Here is a 19,288-nt window from a genome sequence, read left to right as displayed (position 1 = left end):
ATTGATTTAAACAGTGTATCAGGTCACCACAGGTTTTTCTGAAAACCAGGAACAGCTACAGTATATGTCTGCATGGAAGCCCACCACAACAGACACAGTTCAGTAATGCGTAATGGGAACTCGATCGGCAGAAAAGAATCCATTTCAGAATTCAATGGGAGAAGAGAAGCAGTGCTAAGATGGGTGCAAGGAACAAGCATCACATTAAAGGTCGACTGAAGTGACTTTAAATGATTTCCTTGTACGCTTTCTCATAGACAATGTAATGTAATAAGGTATTTAAATGTTATTGTTGTCCTCCTTAAGAGCCCCCTTGATTTTAGTTGTTCATTATTACTGCTATCTTTTCTTGACATATCATAAATCATGTTTTCTGCCTACTGGTAGCCCTTATCGTACAGAGCAATCGGAGGGCTAATTTTAGCTAAATGGACACTTTTCAATTATATTTAACTGCTTAATGTTTGGTGGAAATAATGCTGTCCACACACATTTGACCTGAAAACAAAAGTTTTGAATGTTGTTTCTTTACTGCATCGCTTTTGAGTTTTATATTCAGAGCGACTTGATGCTTATTTAAATGAGCAGTACTGAGTTGCCTGTAGCCTTTGAGAATTATAGCCAGCACCTATTTGTACCTACAGGTAACTAAATATCATTGAAAAGATCTCATCTAGAAAACCTAATGGTAACATTTCTCTTTAAAAGTTGAGTAGAGAATGTTTCCTCTTAACAATGTGTGCAGTAATGCTTGTCCTGGCGGTGCTCTCTTGTTAGGAGCAGATCATAAATCACTGCAAAATTACTGACAGGCTGTATCACTAACATGCTGTACCCTATTCTGGGACTTAATTATATCAGCATCCGATGGCAACGTCGTCGAAAGGGGTTTGTCAGCATTTTCAGTACACATCCATTTTCTTCCAAGGTGGATGAAAACGTAATATGTCAGTAATTTCAGAATTGTATCTACTCCAACAGACACAAAAGTTGTCAGTCAGGATTTGGTTTTACTCATCTAAAATATGTTTTAGTTTTACTTATTTATTTTTTTTTCCAATAGGGATTGTGGATAATACAGCAGATTGTGCGTGTTATTAAAAGCTCCTATAAAAAAAATGCTCGGTGTTTTTCACTTATTTAACTCCTAATTATAGGTAAGATAAACGGCTGTTGAATAATGAGGTGTTCAATATATACAACGTATACACAAAAGTGCTCTAGGGTGGAAAAGGAAAAGTTGTTATAAATAATTACCTTCAAGATATGCCTCCTGGGATTTTAATAAGTGAAATGACATTGTGATTTTTTTTAGGGACATTTCCTGCCTTTAAGAAAGCTGTGAGAAATCCAGGAGTCTTTACAGCAACACACGTTAATACAGACCATATTTCTGCCATGTTTGCACATCAGACTGTTATTCATTTCAGATTTCTCACCTGGTAATTTTTTTTCCATTTGAGGACTTTATATAAATATAATAAATACTGTAGTTGGTTCTAGTTCTAGCAATTAGTATTTTAATTTTAACCGTGATTAAAAACTAGCTATTTCCATGCTGGTCCAATTTTTCAGAATGAGGCAGTAGTTACAGAAAAGAGGATGGATTAAATCAGGTAGCAGAGATTACTTTATTGCTAAAATATCGAATTAACCAACAAGAATCACATATTGACAGGTGAAAATAGTACCGATGGTGGTGAATACTAATTACTAGGTGTTGGTAGTCCAAGGAAAGTGTCACTTATGGCATCAGCAGTAATAAAAGGAATCATATGTTGGACATTTTGCTGCCACTTCATTCTGCGGCATAAAGTCAATTAAATCATTGATACAGTTGGCTGCTGGCTCAGGATAAGATCCATCTGGAACATTCTCGCTAACACTGTTTTTGTACCTGGCATATACTCCAAATTCAATATAACAAGAAAGACCCCTCAGCACATTTGATAGAATCACCTCTCCAACCTCCCTCAAGCAACTTGCCTCGTGTGCAACCCTGCATGGTTTTTCTTTCTGTATATTTTGGACTCTTAATACACGTTCTTTCCTCAAAACTGTCACACTGTACTAATGAAAATATTTCTGATGATTTGTCTGTATTGTACCTATTTCTGTCAGAGCCCTGTCACTGATGCTTTTGGTCTCAGTGAAGTCTTCCCAAGCTTTAACGCTGTAGTCACCATTCTTTGTCCATTGAAACTCATTTTGTGAAAAAGAACATGAGTTGCCTGCACAATTATGTAAATAATGCTTGTTTCTTGCTGTCAAGCATGGAATTCCTTCCCTCCTCAAAACTAATGACCCTAGAGTAAATTATCAAGAGTCTTCGAAGAAGAAACTAAAGAGTCAGGCTCTCCCTTGCCTCTCCTTTCTACTCAGAAGAATTCCTATACTTCTTTTCTTTCTATTTTTCTGTTGGCTCAGCTTCCTCTCTGGGATCTTAGGCAGGCAAAAGAAAAAATATTTTTTTCCATGAAGACACAGCCTCAAAGACCACAATTCTGTTCAAAGTGGAATTGTTGAAAACGGACGGCACTCTGGTTAACCAATATATCTACTCTGACACAGAATCCAAAAGCAGAATTCAGCAAAATATTCGCTTTTAAAAATGATAAATATTGATTTGAATATTTAATTTTAGCCTGTGTTAGTCTCATATATGTTTTTTCCTCTTCTCTTGCAGTTATATCCATATGTAAGGCAAAGTATTAACTGCAATACTACTGTATTAGAGAGTTGAAAGCCCTAACGCGTTCAGCCAGAGCACTTCATATGCTGCTATAAGGAAAGGTAAAACAGCTTTTCATAAGAATGAGATCTTCACAAAGATTTCAACTACAGAGGTCTAGCCAGGCTTCCTACGGTTTTCTTCCATGGAGTAAGCAGCCTCATAAGGAGGTGTATCAAACTTTGGCAACACAACGAGGTCACGGCTGAATCCAAACCGTGATAAATCGCCAGGGAGCTCATTGCAATGCTTATTATAGCTGTATGCAACGTGTCTGAGCAACTGAAAAATCAAATCAAGTCCTTCTGCGTCTCGGGGGGGGGAAAAAAAGCATCAAGTCCAGCCCATAAAGGGTAACTACACAGAGAAGCGTCATAGTCTACTGTCAGAACACCCTTCTGGCTTCATAAAATTCATGTTTTTTTTCTTTCTTGGAAAATTGCTGACTCACAAAAGGGTAAAATTATATGCAGGAGAAAAAGCCATAAACAATTAACGACTGGATATTGTGTTACAGAAATCAAGAACAGGAAGCAAGGAAGTGTCTTCCTGACATGAATTTGCCTCATAGGAGGAACTACGCTCGCAGATGCTGTGACTTAAGTTCCTAATCCTGGTGTTGTGTTTCAGATGAAGCTCTATTTCAGTTTACCAGTTTATTAAAGTAAAGAGCAAAGACCTGAGCTCATATTTTACTTAGACTGAGAGCACTGTGTGAATATAAGCAAAAAGTCAAATCAAATTATATACTCTACCTTTCTTTCTACTTCCTGCATACTTGAAAAGCACTAACATCAGTGACTCTTTGTAGATAGCAACATGTGGTATTTATGCAAACCCAACATTTAGAATGAGACCAGAACTTCAAGTGATGAATGCTCCCTCTGGAAGCCAGGATTTAAAAAGAAATCTGGTTGTTATTTAGGTACATAGGTAGGTACCAACCTTCCAGAACTGCTCAGCTCTCAGCAGCAATCACTGAAATTCCATTAGACAGATTTTCAAAGAGCTCTATAACCTAAACATGAGCTCATCTGAACATGCAGGATGAAAACACACACCCCTTGAAATCAGTAGGGATTGTGTCTCTTGCTACAACTGAATCAATCCCACAAAAGTATCTCATCTCTTTAACTGATTATGGATGCTGAACTTTTCAAATATATCTACCTTTGGTGCTCTTATCTGAAGGCCCCCCAAAAGTTTTACAAACAGCTTTTATAATGATTCTCCATACTAAGAAAAGAAAACAAAAATCAAAAATAATCTGGAAGTGTTTGAGCTATGAAATCAACAGAATCCCATAGAATTTTATTCATAGAATCACAGAATAGTTTGGGTTGGAAGGGACCTTAAAGATCATCCAGTTCCACCCCCCTGCCATGGGCAGGGACACCTCCCACTGGCTCAGGCTGCCCAAGGCCCATCCAACCTGGCCTGGAACACCTCCAGGGATGGGGCAGCCACACCTTCCCTGGGCAACCTGGGCCAGTGCCTCACCACCCTCATGGGGAAGAAATTCCTCCTTCTGTCCAGTCTAAATCTGCCCCTCTCCAGTTTATGCCCATTGCCCCTTGTCCTATCCCCACAAGCCTTTGTAAACAGCCCCTCCCCAGCTTTCCTGTAGCCACTTCAGGTACTGGAATGTGGCTCCAAGGTCTCCTGGGAGCCTTCTCTCCTCCAGGCTGAACAACCTCAATTCTCTCAGCCTGTCCTCCTGGGAGGTGCTCCAGCCCTCTGACCATCTTTGTAGCCCTCCTCTGGACCCATTCCAACAGCTCCATCTCCTTCTTCTGTTGAGGATTCCAGAACTGGACACAATCCTCTAGGTGGGGTCTCCCAAGAGAGGAACAGAGGGTCAGAATCCCCTCCCTCGCCCTGCTGGCCACGCTGCTTTGGATGCAGCCCAGGACACGCTGGCCTTCTGGGCTGCGAGCGCACATTGCTGAATCATGTCGAGCTTCTCATCAACCAGCACCCCAAGTCCTTCTCCGCAGGGCTGCTCTCAATCACAATGCAGCTTTTTAAAATGGATTAATAACCTGTCCTACTGTGAGATCCTTTTCCTTTAATTTAGTAAACGTTTGGATAAAGCTCTATAGAAACATAAGACTGTATGTTCAATTACAGGTTATATTAGAAAGTCAGCACGATCCATAAGAATCAAGCCGTTAGCAGTGCCATCACAGCGATGGTGGACAGAAAACCATGTTTTTTCAGAACAAGAAGGGATATCATCGTTTCAGAGCCACAAGTGGACTCTCAGCAGGGAGTAACAAATTAGCTGCAGAGTTTGGATTCCTGGCAGCATGCAAGCACTGATAGCCATAGACCCGCACGCTAGCATTAAGCGTGTTTCCTCCCAGCACCATCAAAGACTACTCAATTTCCTTTAGGACTTAATTGCACGAGACCAGAACAAGCTCTTCCAAATACTGATGACTTCTTTATCCATTTCGAGAAGCTGGCACGCATATGGCTGATTTTCTCTCTTGCAATAAGCCTTAAAGGAGCTCCACTGAGCCTTGAACGTAATTAACAAGTCAGTCCGCCTCCGCCCCCCCAATGCATCCAGTAAAGCAATAACCATTTAATGCACCAAACAACTAAATTGCTTATGCAAAGCTGTTCTATGGGTGCGCAGCAGGAATGGACCTGAGCCAGCACCCATGGCTCCGTTATAACTGATACTTATTTTCACTGCTCCTAGTCCACGCTGCTTCAGCCCAGTTTCTAGAAGTCTGTTTAAAATCTTCCACTTGGGTATTTTAAATAAGGACTAAACCTCAGGCAAATGGCAATCCTGATGCCCAATTACAAAAGAAATCAATCGCATGTCACAACCCGAAAGGACCGTGAAGCAAGTACAGCGTATACCAGCACACTGAACTGCTTACAGCAGGACACAGCTTCCATTCCCTTAGTAAATCACTAGGGATTTTCCTCTCTCTACCAAACATAATTTGTGAATGAAAAACATTCATACGGTTATTTGAGTGTACCAGAACTTTATGGCTTGGGTTTCATTATTTCATTAAACAGCATGTCATTAATTACCACTGGCACGTTTCTCCCATATACAGTAGCTGGAGCTGTATTTCACAGACGGAAGGCAGTAAATTCTGCATCTAAGAATAAAGAATGCAAATGATAGCTGATGTTATGGTTTTTTGGAGTGTTACAATGTACACAAGACCATTACGCTGCCTTATGTTGTGTAGCATAATGTTAACGATTTACATTCATTTGCATCTCACTACAAATCTTCTGCTAACAAGCAAGGTCAAAAGAATTCCCTAGGGAATAAGTCCAGGAGAAGAATATTTCTTCCCAACTTTATGGCAAATCACAGCTGTCTTACACTGCAAAACCTCTTGTACTGGGTTTGGTTGGGGCAGAGTTAATTTTCTTCACAGTAGATGGTGTGGGGCTGTGCTTTGGATTTGTGATGGAAAGAATATTGGTAACACAGGGATGTTTCAGTTATTGCTGAGCAGTGTCTCTGAGAGTGACCTTGAGGGGCTTCTGACATGAGGAGAAATTGGCTTAAACCCCATTTTACACCACGGTTGAGTGGGATCTGTCACTCTGGTGGGGTCCTGCATCTTCTGGGGCTGTGTGCCTGGCCATGCTTCTCCACCTCCTCCCAGCATGAGGTCAGGGGTGGAAAATGGGGGTTCCAACAGCTGGGAAGCCCCCATCTTTACATCTTTCGCCAGCCCAACATTTCTCAGGTCCTTGGAAGGCCATGATCTTTGTTGGGTCCTTGTTCGGGTGGTTGCACCTGCCTCAGGGTACACAAGAAGGTGGGAGGGGACACAGCTAGGACAGCTGATCCCAACTGACCGCAAAGATATTCTACGCCCAAGGACTTCATGCTCAGCTTGTAAAACTGGAGGAAGAAAAGGTAGGAGGGGAGGTTTGGAGTGATGGTGTTTTGTCTTCCCAAGTGACCATCATGCATGATGGAGCTCTGCTGTCCTGGAGATGGCTGAACACCTGTCTGCTGATGGGAAGTGGTGAATGAATTTCTTGTTTTGCTTTGCTTGTGTGTGTGGCTTTTGCACTACCTGCTAAACTGTCTTTATCTCAACCCATGAGTTTTCTCTCTTTGACTCTTACAATTCTCTCCCCCATTCCATGGGGGTGGAGGTGTGAGAGAGTGACGGAGTGGTGCTTGGCTGCTGAGTAGATTTAAAGCACAACAGCATCCAATGTAAAGCAAGTTTAGAACACATATAGTATAGTCAGAGAAAATGCTTTCAAGTCCTGCAAACAACAGATATTTTATAACACACTGCAATCAGGATTTACACTTTAAATTTCCACAGATATGTGAGGAAAAGGTAACACTAAATACTCAACATTAAGAAATGATAGAAACCTTATTAGATGGGTGCAAAAATCTTGTTAGATGGAGATCATTATTCAAACATTTATGTAAAACTTTAGATTAGACCTCCCTGTTACTGTTTCTTTTTGGGCTCAATCTTGCAGAATTTGCTTAGCACAGCTGTGAGAGACAGCTCTTATGTTTCATTAATCCTGTTTTTAGTTTAAACAGTGGTACAACCTACTGGATTATTATATAGTCAGTTTGTTCCACCCTGGTCTTAAGATTTTCCATAAAGCCCTTCAATTTATTTCCAGGACCAGAAAACAGCAAGATTGAGGAACTCAGGATCTTCCTAGTGATTCTAGAACACATCATTATTGAAAAGCATTGAGGCCACTACCATAAACTATATACCAAACGACAGAGCAAGGTCTTCCAATTTATCTTGGGGCAGAAAATTTTGAGGCTAAAGACTTTTGTTGGTTTTCTTCTGGATGGTTATTCAAAAATCCTAGAGGTTCATAATTTTTAAGGAGCTGGGCAAGTTCTGCGTTTCAGTTACTTGACCAGTGTAAAAGTTGGCTGAAGGAAAGATAGACGATAGTGCCAGTTCCACATCCTCTGAAACAACTCATTTATATGTCACTACATTAACACAATAATGAAACTTTCAATTGTGTTGGTTTAGAGAAGAAAAGGAAGCAAGCACAGCTGAAATCAGATAGCTTAGACATACCTCACGAGAGCTGATATACCTCATGTTATATAGAGCGATAAAACCAGGGAAAAACTTTACAAAGTTCTATAAACAATTTTCGTCTTTTATAGAACAAGTGATTTGTCTTTGATGTGATGAGGTACGATGCTACGCTATTCTGCTAATGAGCGGAATCATATCACATCTGAGCCACAGAATAGGATGTCAGCATTTTGTGGCAGCTAGCAACGAATTGACTTTTAAACTCCTTTGAACTCAATGAAAATGGTTGTAATGACTTAAGGAGGTCATTAAGTTTGTTATACCTTTTCCTTCTCAGGATGTGCATCTGTGCCTGGCTCTAAAATCAGAGGAGAGAGATCGTCTCCGAGCAAGAAGTACATGACTTGAGAACTGCAATCTTCTGGTTTTAAGCTCCCTCCAGACTTGTAAGTGATTGACTGCTCTACTAGATCATGCCTTATTAATATAATTTATTAATCTAGTAATTCAGTTCAAGTTGGCACTGCATGTTGCCGAAAGGAATAAAATAAAAAGAGCATTGGGATAAAATATTATCATCTCACCATTGCTGCAAATCTGAATGACAGCAGAAGCAAAAATCACACTGATGAACTATTACGTATCTCATGGTGACACGGGTACTGTGTCTTAAGGCCACAAGACATGCAGCACTGTAAAGGAAAGAGTAATCCCACAGTTTCAGAAGCATTAAATGATGCCACATGACTGGAGTGCCCTGACAGCACTGCCTGCCTGTAACAAACATGCAGTGGCTGTGAAATTACCAGCTTGTTGAATCAGGCATGGCAATACACGGAAAATTCTGAAAGTCCTCCTTTATCCTTAGCGAGATGGTCCTCTCTGAAAATACGAAACAAAACCTCGAGCCATACGAAGTACAATATTTCTCTCTCAATTTTTTGTATGCACCAGTGTCAGAGGCATTCTTTTTCTTTTCTGTATAAAACAGAGGCTTCACTCCCCACATCTGTGAACTTCAAAGATTGGCAAAAATATAGGATAATTTTCCAGCAAAGCAATAAACTCCGCACGTGGTTCAAAATGTTATTGAGGGTCAGCAGAAAAGGGCCTGAGAACATTCAGATTGGTTTTCTGTCGAGTTAGAACCCATCATGTGGAACAAGCAGAGTCCATGGACCACAAGACAGCCACAGCTTTCAGATGGCTGATAAATCCTGGGCTCTGGGGAAAGCAGACCTCTAACTCTGGAGGTGCCCAATATTGGAGCATCCCAGAACTGTAACTGTGGTACAAAATATGGTCTTTATTGTTGCAGATTTCTAGTCACTGCTGCAGAGCCTAAAGCACCCACAGAACTAACATGAGCCCCAATTTCCCAGTTGTTTAGACTCAAGGAGCACATCTTATTTCTGAGATATCATCTTCCAGTATTTCCTGCAGTGAGTCCTCTTTGCAACTTTTCAGGCGTGAGGTGGGGGTGTTATATTTTCATTTTCTTTTTCAATGTAAACAAAAATGATACTCAAAATAATGTAATTACTCCCAAAACACGATTTGCCTCCATTCAAGTTATGCTGTCCTGTATCTATTACACTTCAGTAGTTTCCACGTGAACAAAATGAGATTGTGCACTGCTGCACCAGCATTCATAAAGATTCCCCAGAATTTCTTGCTGCTAATGAGGCAGAATTGCTACATACCGTGGCATTTTATAGTTTTAAATGTTCATTTAACACTCCATATGCTCCAATGCCACCACCCAGATCTTTTACAAGATAATTTATGATGCTTACCTTCATGAAGCAAAACACTGACCAAAAGCTGTGTTGGATCGATGGTATGTGATTGGTTCATCCTCGTTTACCACCTGTATGATTATACGGTAGATTTAAAACAAGAAAAATATGGATTTATATTTTTTAAAAAGAAGATCTGTAATTCTTCCTTCTACTAAAAAAAAATCTACTAATTAATTAGTAGGATGTTAAACAGTAATAAAGAGAGTTAACACACTCTGATACGACTATTACAACTCTGCAGCAGTAGATAAAGGTATTTTCAGAAATACCTGGTTAGGTTTTGAGAGAGAAATGTCTTAGTGACAACAAATGCTGATATTGTTAGAAGCGGTTACAGAAAGTTCCACCTCCCTTTGAAAAAAGTAAAAACAGTAAGAAAGAAAGAGAACACAAATATTTTTCTTTCTGTGGAAGACCAGATTCTATTTTCTGCAGAAGATCAAAGACAAGCATCCAGTCATTACTGATATTTTTTGTTACGGTTCAATGAGAAGTATGAATAGCATAGCGTCTCTTTAAAGTTGAACAATAATGTTTTACGATGAAAACTGAGATTACTCTTCATTTCAAGGAATAAAACATATTTTGTGTTTTCTATACTTGCATTACGTGATTAATTTGATTGTTTCATAATAGATATCAGTAGTGGTTCTCAGTCAAGTTTTACCATCTTTCTCTCAAAGATATGTATTTTAATATTAGTTTTTTTAAAACATTCATAGCAAGAATATGAAACACAGAATTGAAACCTATTGCTTTGACCCATGCCAGTAAAACCTCCATGCATTCACACAGCTTCTCTGCCAAGGACTGGAGAGATAGAATTAATTGCCTGAGTGGATTTATATCAATTTGGATACAGTGTATAAACTAAAAGCATTTTAGACACCTGTAGTTAACTCATTAAAATAAAACTATTGGATTTAACAAGAAAACAAAGAGTAAAATTAGCGGGCTCCTAATAATGGTTTGATGAAATGAATAATTTTTTTAAAAAAAATATTATTTTACTAGAATTAGAAAACAACGTTGCAAAATATTTTTCAACACAAGGGCTTTGCTTTACAGCATGACTTTTGTCTGCAAGTCTTTCACAGCAAAAATCTAATGGCATGAACCAATAAACTAGTTTTATATGAAGCATTTATAGCTGGGTTCTTATTCACGCTGCCCGACATCTCTTATCCTTCACTGCTAACAAACAGGCAGTGGAATTTTTCTGAGTAGAGATCTGAGAAACAGTTCTCTTACAGCTGCTGCTCTTGCTAACCAATTAAGTCTATTAACAAAGTACAAGGATTCTATGACTGCAATTAAATGTGTGAACAAAGCTGAGACCATACACTGGCTTAATGAAACACACCTCCCCAGGAATCAAAAAGATGGAATTTTTTTTTAATCTCTGGCTGAGTCAGAGGGAACATAAGACATTCATGCCCAGAAGCTACAGAAAATGTCACAACGGACAAAGAGCAAGTGGCTTTTATCTAAAAATCAGCAGAGGGAAATTACTGCCTCCTAATTCCTTTGAATATATTGACAATAATCATTTATATCGTGCTGAATCACCCAGAGGGTGATGGAACACTGGAACAGCTCCTCAGGGAAGCAATCACGATGCCAAGCTTAACAATATTCAAGAAGCTTTTAGACAACATCCTCAGACATGTGATGTGAATCTTGGAGCTGTCCTGTGCAGGGACAGGATTTGGACTTGATGATCCTTGTGGGTCCCTTCCAGCTCAGGACATTCTATGATTCTATAGTTCTATGCTATTTCCACCTATTCAATAAGCCTGATGAACTTGAAGCACCCTGTCTTAACACAACTTATACAAAACTTCTGCATTGAATACAAAAAATGAGGAATTAATTGACATAAACAAGGATAGGGTATGTCAATAGCTGAGAAGTCTACGTGGAAGTCAGCTCATACTCTGTTTCTGTAGTGTTTTATCAGGTAATGCTTCACAGATGAGGCTTATTTACTCCTCAAGTCTTTTACCACTACTCTTTCTCCAGAAGTCATCTATAAAGAATGGAAGCAGGTGAGGCTGTGGGCGGCACAAGCTCCGTTCATCACATCAGAGGATTTCTGAAGCCTCATGAGATGACTGTGATGGGCACGACAGTTATTTTAGGCAGCTCAACAGAGCAAATGAAGCAAACTGAAGATCCTCTATGAACAAAAGTCTTCAAGTTAGGACTGATAAGGCTTCGTTCCTTAGGCTTCTACGTCACCCTTCGCGATAACTCAGTGGACTAGAAAGAAAGGACTATGTGCTGACTGTTTCCACACTGCTGGTTTCATCTCTCTTCTAGATCGTCCTTTCACAGTCAGCGTTAGAACAACTCCTGTGCTTTTTACCTATCAAATCCGTATCTGCTCTGCTTTTGTCCGGAGTTTTAAATAAAGGAAGAAAGAAAAAAGGAACCATGTTGATAGCCCCTTTGACCAACAGAACTGACAGGCTTATACTTCTAAAACATATTTTTCTACTGTCAAAACAAATTGTCTAAGAAAATAACACCATTCATTCCAGTAGAAATGCGAGTCTATAATAGCATAAATGACATACCTCGAGATTGCCGCTTGCCTCAGAAAATAGATCTGCAATAAAAAAAAAGGCTAATCCTCCAGAATTTATTTGTAGAAAATCCTTCAGGTGTAATACTGAAAACCCTCTATCAACATCAAGCATAAAGCGAGGCCCGTCTAAAGCTTATGTAGTCAAAGTAAAGTCCTCTTTTTTTAATAAACATTGCTTCTGTCTGAGAATCCAGCAGGCAAATCCTCCAGAAGATTTCTACTTAGGGGGTACAGAAATGTTTTTCTTTAATTGAAACAGATGAAGATTTTTGTTAAGCTTTTACATTCTTCAGAAAGCTTTTATGGCTGTCATCGATGTGATCTTTTGATCTAGGGCTTTGCAGACAACATCTATGAGACTTTTTTCCAAGCAACATACTTCTTAAACATTTCTGATTCTCTTTGATATTGAAAATACTTTCACAGGAAAAGCAAGACACAATGCTTGTCTTTTACTTACACCATCTTCGTTTACCACCTATGTTATCCCATGACTGGGATAACATTTGAATTAATTAAAGATGATTTGTGGAGGGAAATGGCATCTTCATTATTTGCATGGAACTTTCTCTCCAATTTTAGTCCAAATGATGCAACTGGGAAAAAACAGATGGCTTTCAAGATTAGGAGATTTTTTAGCCCATAAAAGGAAGAATTCATTTTTTTTCTGTAGTCTGTTTCCATTTACAAAATGGTTCTAAGTCAAAAAGATTTCTGTTAACATGTATGTAGATGAATAGGACATGATATTCACTCATTTGGTGAAGCAATTAAGTACACAAGAGAGAGAAGTATTTATGAAAGTAATGATTACTTTCACACAGTTTTATTTCCTGAATTAGAAAGTTGTGGGGGATACAATTGCAAATTGCTCTCTGATAAATTCACAGTAGGTGGAATGTGTTATCAAACCAGCTGTTTTGTTTATCTACAAAACAATGCCTACCAATGGGGAAAACTCTGACAAGGGCAACTTATATTGAGTTTGTGGAGAGAAAGGATTGTGCAAATACCAATAGATTATTTAAAGGAGGAAGCTTAACTGCTAAGAATTTACTTCTGTACATTATGGCAAATTAACAGTGTAGGCTAACAGTCTAAAATCAGTAAGACTGATTTCAGTAAGACTTAAACTTCAGCAGTGGCTCCTCTTGTAGCAGCTTCGATAGGTGTTTTTCATTTGTAATGTATTTTATGAAGAGAACCATAGAAGAGTTTGGGTTGGAAGAGATCTTAAAGATCCTCCAGTTCCAACCCCCCTGCCATGGGCAGGGACACCTCCCACTGGCTCAGGCTGCCCAAGGCCCATCCAACCTGGCCTGGAACACCTCCAGGGATGGGGCAGCCACAGCTTCCCTGGGCAACCTGGGCCAGGGCCTCACCACTCTCCTGGTGAAGAGATTCCTCCTTACATCTAGTCTAAATCTGCCTATTTCAGCCAGAAAAACTCAGAATAATTTGAACTGCAGAGCTGGACTAAAAACGGTGTCATGAGGCAGTAAATTGCACTTTCAAAGGAATGGGAGATGACATATATAAACACACACACATATGTATATATATATAAAAAACATGATAAAGAAAAAGTAAATATTTTGAATCTCCATGTTCCCAGGAATATGCTGTTTGGTTTTTTTTCTTTTGTTTGGCTGAGCTTTGTATTTTTTTAAGCAGTGTTATCCCATCTGTATTTATATTCAGTTAGCAGCACCAAATGGTTTAAAAGAAACTTCTATTTTGCCAGCAAGTACTTCACTCCAGACTAGAGTGGCGATTGCTTTACCTTGGCTCTTCACACCCTAAAATAATTTAACCGGCCCTTGGGATGCTTTAAGAGCAGTGCATTTGGTTAAATCAAGCAACAAGAGTTAATTGCTTCTAAGATGCTAAAATGCCTAAGAACAAAGAAGTTCTTGCAGTCAGGTCTTGTTCTTTTATGTCAAAAGGAGCTTTTTTCCTCATATGTCATCATGAATTTAATTAAATTAGATTTAATGACTATCAGAAAAATTAAGAAAGACATTGTTCAGAATGATAGAATTGGATTGTCTCTAACATGATTATTCACCTTATCTTCATAATTTTCACAAAAAAGTACACCTCTTGCTTATACAGCTCAATAAGAAACTAGATGTGAGTACAAATGTGCACTAAATAAAGCATAAAACCTCTGTAAAATTTAAAATTATTTGACCACAATTTTCATTTGCTGATTTTTTAATATATTTAAGCACGATATATTTTAGATTTTTTCAATATAAGGGTGCACGAAGATAAAGCTGAATAAAATTTTAGAAAGTCAAATGCAAAATGAAAGGGTATTGAGTAGGAGGAACTCTTTCTGTGAGATAATTACAGCGGCATTAGGGGAGTTCCCTGCTCAGAGCTGCAGTGCGGAGGCGTGCAATCAAAATAACACAACGAGGTAAGAGGACAGAATTAGAATCTGCATGTAATTATGGAGGAAATAAGTTTCTCTAGATCTGCATGTTTGGCGCAACATATATTTGCATTAAGTTATTTGAAGGATTGAGGCTTTCGTATCCTGCAATAGTGATGGATTGTTTTAATTTAAAACAACTATCAACTCTTTTAAAAGGTCCCAGACAATTTAGGTGGAAAAAAATCCCTGCTGCGAGTAAAGTACATACAATAATAAAAATATTTACTGTTGCTCTTAAAATATGTTATAGAAAAACACAATTAAGCTAATTGAACTATACAATTCAAATATCAGAGATCTACAGAACAGAAATACCACGCTTGTCATCTACGTTTTAAAATTACCCAACATTAATAAACCATGACTATTTCATAGAAACATGGAATCATTAGGTTGGAAAAGACCTCTTAGATCATCGAGTCCAACCATTAATTTCATACGCTTAACATTTCATCTTCATGTACCTATGGACTCATTGTTGGTTTGATCCTTTCCTTATTTCAATATCATTTTCTAATGGCTTTGGTGTAGCTATTAATAAACAGATAAAACCACCCACTGAACAGGGAGGTTTTACCAAGGTGTTTTATGTGCCATATCTTGAAAAAAGTTAACAATATTATGTGCTCTGTCCCTGGCCTAAAGAACATTTATTCATACTTTTACTCTCACACATCTCATCTGTGTATTTTTGAGTACTGGGGGGTCGAAGGGTGGGAGAAGGCATGATCTGCTGCAGAAGTTCAGTACTACGAATCTGGGATTTTGTTTGTATTTGCCTGATTATTCAAGTCAGTTAGAATGAATGTCAGCGAAAAACCTACTGAAACGGCTGTGAAAATGAGCACACCAAATGCTAACAGGATTTTTACATCCCTTAACAGTATCCCATGACATGCAATACCAGATCGTCCATCAATTCCACAGAGATTCTTCCCACCTCAATCATTGCGCAAAAATTTGATACATCGATTGCTTTCACAATAGGTATTTAAAGCTTTGTATATATTAATCATTATAAAGAAGAAAAAAAACAAAACCCAAACGACAGTTTCTTAATTCTAAATCTGCATTGACTTTTATGGTATTGTACAGGTAAGCATTTAGCATCACTCCTTTGGTTTTGATTCTGAACAGTGAAGACATGCACAGGAAATGGCAGGAGGAAAATAAATCTACTTATACTATTTTTCCTTAGTTCTATACTTTGATTAACTATGACCTCATGAAATGTTGTCTTTTTGAAGTATTCAAAAGGTATTAGGTGTTGTGGAAAGTATAGAAAAGAAACAGGGACATTAATCACGTTAACAGGGTGTTAATCCTCGATGTACGAAGAAAACACAATTGCTAAGTTACAATAGAAATAATTACGGGAGATATCAACATAACCGAGGCAGCATTTCATTAGCTTTGTTTTGCAAAAATCTGAGGAGCCCGAGCTGAATCCCAAGTGCTTTCCTTCCTAAGGCAAGTATGCTAAGAACAAGATATGCAGGTGCCCACCGAAATAACAAGATTCTGAAATGTCCTTCAGACATCCTGATGGGGAAAGGTGATTCCTCTATGAGATTGTTAAATCTCAGAACACTCAGTTCAGTACTTGAGGAATGGGAAGACACAGTTACTCACTACCTGCAAAAAGCACCTAAGTGCATTTCTTAGAATACAGTTCCCTTGGCCTTTCCTGTTTTATTTGAAAATCTCCTTTGTCTTCTTGCATTTCCCAGATCATTTATTAGGTTTTTCAGTAATGTGCAATATACATCCAATAGACAGTAGTGTTCCCTAGAACGTAACAATCTCATCCCACCAACCTACCCTCTGTGCACCGGAAAACTACAACTTTGATACAAAAATCTCATTCTAAAAACAAAACAAGCTCTTTTCCCCTTCTTCACTCACCTTTTTTTTCTCCAATGTGCAACTAGTTGTGCAAGAAATTAATAGAGAAAAGAGAAGAGTCGTGCACTCAAGTATCAGACTCTTCACCCTGAACAGTTTCATGCAAGAAACTTCAGCTTAGATTCAGACAGAATACTGTTCAGAGGAAAAAATTTCTAATATTTAAAATACTCCTGATTTTCCAGAATTCCAATATTTGGATACCTTCAAATTGATCTCCTTGATGGAAACAGAAGGTTAATGTTAAAACAAAGGATGCATGTCTCACTCAATTTATAACTAAAGTAGAATAATTCTTAAAATGAATAGGACAATGAAATTGTTAAAATTTTAATTCTTAAAATTTCATTGTGGACAAAACACCCCCTCAGTTGTTCATATCCTATTTTATTTCATAGAGTCCAGTGTCCTGATGGAGATTGGTGACTAGTGGTGTCTCTTAGGGGTCCATAGTAAGACCAATACTGTTTGATAGGTTCATCAGTGTTATAGACAGTGGGATCAAGTACACCCTCAGCAAGTTTGCAGATTACACCAACCTTAATGGTGTGGTTGACACACCTGAGGGATGCAATCCTGTCCAGAAGGACCTGGAAAAGCTTGAGAAGTGGGCCTCATGCAGTTCAACAAGGCCAAGAGCAAGGTCCTGGTCCTGGGTTGGGGTGACTCCCAATATCAATACAAACTGGGGGGTGGAAGGATGGAGAGCAGCCCTGCAGAGAAAGACATGGGCGTGCCTGTGGATGAGAAGCTGGACACGAGCTGGCTCTGTGAACTCTCCGCTCAAAGCCAACTGTATCCCGGATTGCATCATACGAAGCATGGCCAGCGGGGCGAGGGAGGTGATTCTGCCCTTCTACTTCACCCTGGTGAGACCTCATCTGTGTTCTGCTCTGAAGTCCTCAGCATAGGAAAGACATGGATCTGGTGGAGCTGGTCCATTGGAGGCCACAAAGATGATCAGAGGGCTGGAGCACCTCTTATATGAGGAAAGGATGTAAGAGTTTGGATTGTTCAGCCTGGAGAAGAGAAGGCTCTAGGGAGAACTTATTGTGGCTTTTAAGTACTTAAAGGGGGTAGAAAGATGAGGACAGACTTTTTAGTAAGGCCTGTTATCATAGGACAAGGGGGAGTGGTTTTATACTAAAGGAGGGAAGATTCAGACTGGATAAAAGGAAGAAATTTTTTATGCTGAGAGTGGTGAAACACTGGTTTTCCAGAGAGGTGGTCAATGCTTCATTCCTGGAAGCATTCAAGGCCAGGCTGGATGGGGTTCTGAGTAACCTGATGGACTTGAAGATGTCCCTGCTCACTGCAGGGGCATTGGACTGGATGGGCTTTAAAGATCTCTTCCAACCGAAACTATTCTATGGTTCTATGAGCCTAACTTACTTGTTTTTCAGTTCCTGTAACTGGCCATTATTATGGTCTGTGCAAAGATACGTAGTTTCTTTGGGAGTTCAGTATTAAGAAGTTCTACCTCTAATTTTACTTAGTACGCTAATCTTTTCCGTGCCCTTATTTCTGATCTCTGTATCAGCCTTTAATTTATTTAAAATAAATTGTGTAAATAAATTGCCAAGGTCTGTACCACTGATATTTTTTTTAAGGTATGTTTGCTCTACTCATCACAATAATATCTTTGAAACCATTATCTTTAAAGTTCAGAACTACAAGAAAGATGAATGAACACAGATTGACAACCCAATTGGGCTAACACCCCAGAATATACTCAGGAACGTTCATTTCAAGAAAAGCAATTTCAATAATAGTCTATTTGTCACTCTTCCACGAGTTTTTGAAAGCATTTGAGAATGTTAATGTTTGTTTGTAAGAATGTTTATGGAAAAATTTTGAAAATGTTTATGATAATATTGATTAAGAGGAATAGCCCGATAACTCATGCGGATAATTGAAAAGCGTTTCTGCAGTATCATCCATCAGCAAGTCCAAGTATCTTGAGTAGAAATTAGTTAAGGACAGAGAGAAAGCATGACAAAAAATTTTGCTGTAACTGAAATGATCAGTTAAAAAACCTGATCCGAAAACCACTACTTTAAATGGAGGAAGACGTTCAGCAGCAGAGTTTGTGAAGAGAAAACCCCTTGCCAGGTTTGGTGAACACTCCCACCATGTTGTCACACAGCCTCTCTCTAGCAGGGGAAAGCAATGTGCTTTGTGGGTGAGTTGAGCTCTTACCTCCCACAGCAGGGCTTCAAGATTGAGATGAGAAACACAGCGTAACCCAGAGCAGCCTGTAGGCTTCTCCATGCCCAGTGTGAGTACATGAGATGACACCACCAGCAACTCCTTTTTCTGGATAGCTCTGAATAGGCATTTCTGTTAAATCATCAGAATTGGTAGAGGTGAAATTTCTTCTCTAATGGTCAGTAGTTAAAGCTAATTAACTTCCCTTTGAGTTGTGTCATCACCTGGAAAAAAACAAGAACGAAGAGCACCGAATATCTGACGGATCTTTTCAACACAATGACTATTCTATATAAAAATGAGCTGCTCTAATTCTTGTAAAATAAAGGAAGGATTTTGAGGCCATTGGGATTTCTGCAGCCTGCAGTTGGTGCCAACTAAACCAAACCTATCGACACTCAACAACGTGCCACTTAGAAGCAGTAGAGCACAGATCTGTAGTGGTGAAAAAAAGCCCTCAGCAATTGGACTTTTTTTTGCTCTGGGCACTTAAGTAGATGATAAAAGGAGATACATCCACAACTTTATGGTTGAGAGTATACCATTATGGCAACCGTTAAGACAGAAGTAAGA

General features: G+C 39.0%; 1 long non-coding RNA gene across 1 annotated transcript in view; it reads right to left on the bottom strand.

The window, feature by feature from the left end:
- The window catches only part of LOC128852920 (uncharacterized), a 60,593-nt gene extending 41,715 nt beyond the window's left edge, over positions 1-18,878 (bottom strand). Inside the window, exons 1-2 of the long non-coding RNA XR_008451048.1 lie at positions 18,707-18,878; positions 9,564-9,637 (exon numbers count right to left, since the gene is read on the bottom strand). This is a non-coding gene — a long non-coding RNA (uncharacterized LOC128852920). The remainder of the gene's footprint in view (positions 1-9,563; positions 9,638-18,706) is intronic.
- Positions 18,879-19,288: the final 410 nt, after the last annotated feature.

Source organism: Cuculus canorus, chromosome 8 (assembly GCF_017976375.1).
Source record: "Cuculus canorus isolate bCucCan1 chromosome 8, bCucCan1.pri, whole genome shotgun sequence".
Classification (NCBI taxonomy): domain Eukaryota; kingdom Metazoa; phylum Chordata; class Aves; order Cuculiformes; family Cuculidae; genus Cuculus; species Cuculus canorus.
This window is presented reverse-complemented; position numbering and strand designations above follow the sequence as displayed.